The following is a 2158-nucleotide window of genomic DNA, read 5'->3' as shown; positions in this document are numbered from 1 at the left end:
TTTGTGGCGGAGCGACAGGGCAGGTTGAGACCGCCTAGGTGAGAGGTGGGCCTGGCCCTGGTCGGCGTTCGCGGATACTTAACACGCTTAACGAGATCTTGGTATTTGATCTGAGTCTGGCCATTTGGTCTATACGCACTAACCATCTACGCGGGAGTAGTTATGGGTATCCCGGCGTCGTAGTATCAGCCGAAGCCTTCTTGACGTCAGCGACTGAGTGGCGCGCGCCGGATTGGACTGGAACGCCACTAGGCTAGGTCTGCTTCCGGCCGCGTACGCAACGTGCAGGTGTGCATAGGGCGATGGGCCCAGACCCCTGCGCGCATAGGGTTAGACCGGCGTGCTGACCTCTCTGTTGTGCTTAGGTGGGGCTGCGACGTGTTGATCTTACGAGGCCGGGCATGACCTAGGAAAGTGTGTCCGGCCAATTGGGATCGAGCGTGTTGGGTTATGTGGTGCACCCCTGCAGGGAAGTTTATCTATTCGAATAGCCGTGTCCCTCGGTAAAAGGACGACCCGGAGTTGTACCTTGAGCTTATGACAACTAGAACTGGATACTGAGTAAAATACACCCTTCCAAGTGCCAGATACAACCCGGTGATCGCTCTCTAACAGGGCGACGAGGAGGGGATCGCCGGGTAGGATTATGCTATACGATGCTACTTGGAGGAATTCAATCTATTCTCTTCTACATGCTGCAAGATGGAGATGTCCAGAAGCGTAGTCTTCGACAGGACTAGCTATCCCCCTCTTAATCTGGCAATCTGCAGTTCAGTCCACTGATATGCCCCTTTACACATATACTCATGCATATGTAGTGTAGCTCCTTGCTTGCGAGTACTTTGGATGAGTACTCACGGTTGCTTTTCTCCCTCTTTTCCCCTTTCTATACCGGATTGTCGCAACCAGATGCTGGAGTTCAGGAGCCAGACGCCACCGTCGACGACGACTCCCACGGCACTGGAGGTGCCTACTACTACGTGCAGGCCGCTGACGACGACCAGGAGTAGTTAGGAGGTCCCAGGCAGGAGGCCTTGCCTTTTCGATCGTTGCTACTTTTGTGCTAGCCTTCTTAAGGCAAAACTTGTTTAACTTATGTCTGTACTCAGATATTGTTGCTTCCGCTGACTCGTCTATGATCGAGCACTTGTATTCGAGCCCTCGAGGCCCCTGGCTTGTATTATGATGCTTGTATGACTTATTTATGTTGTAGAGTTGTGTTGTGATATCTTCCCGTGAGTCCCTGATCTTGGTCGTACACATTTGCGTGCATGATTAGTGTACGGTCAAATCGGGGGCGTCACAAGTTGGTATCAGAGCCGACTGCCTGTAGGAACCCCCCTTCCACACTCCTTGGCCGAAGTCGAGTCTAGACATTGCAAAACTTTTACTAACATGGATGTGCGGCTTACGGGCCCACGTCGCCATTGGGTGGTACTAGGATCTTTTACTCCTCGACCTTTACTCTGGGACTCTGAACTCTCTTCTACTCGGGTTAAACGAATTTGCTAACTCTAACACTAGGATCCCGTGACCGCGTTCACCCCTAAGATGGATAAGCCATAGTTGTTTCTTAGAATAGTATTTTGAACAATTCACACACTGTCATTTGACTCCTTTGAAACGTCTTTGCTTTCAGATGGAAACCACGAGGCAGGTTGTTCGCCACACGATGGCCATTGGTGCCTCGGGATCACCTGCGGTGCTAGCTGAGATGATGACCTATCTGGGTTATCGCTGGCACCCTGAGTACACCGTCTACGAGGAGTACCAGGACTTTAACCAGGAGCAGTACCGTGCCATCGTCCACCTCTACTCTCGGGAGTACGACTCCACTACTGTGCTGCACACCGCACATGGTGTTGGTGTGACCATCGATATGGCTGTCCACGATGCAGCCTATGCTGCTCTGACACGTCTTCGTGGAGAGTATCGGGAGTTGGACACCTCCCCTTTCAGGCACATTGCTACCGCCTCTGATGTTGGTGCAGAGGGATACTATACTGCTGCCTACTCCACTGTCACCCGAGAGCCCTTCTACCATCAGCACCTGGTTCTGCATGCTGATGGGCTGGATCGAGCTAACCGAGCTCTTCGCCACGAGATGTACACCACCCGTCAGCACCTTTACCGTGCTCTGACGCTGCTACACCCCTTT

Source organism: Aegilops tauschii, chromosome 2 (assembly GCF_002575655.3).
Source record: "Aegilops tauschii subsp. strangulata cultivar AL8/78 chromosome 2, Aet v6.0, whole genome shotgun sequence".
NCBI classification, from domain to species: Eukaryota; Viridiplantae; Streptophyta; class Magnoliopsida; order Poales; family Poaceae; genus Aegilops; species Aegilops tauschii.
This window is presented reverse-complemented; position numbering follows the sequence as displayed.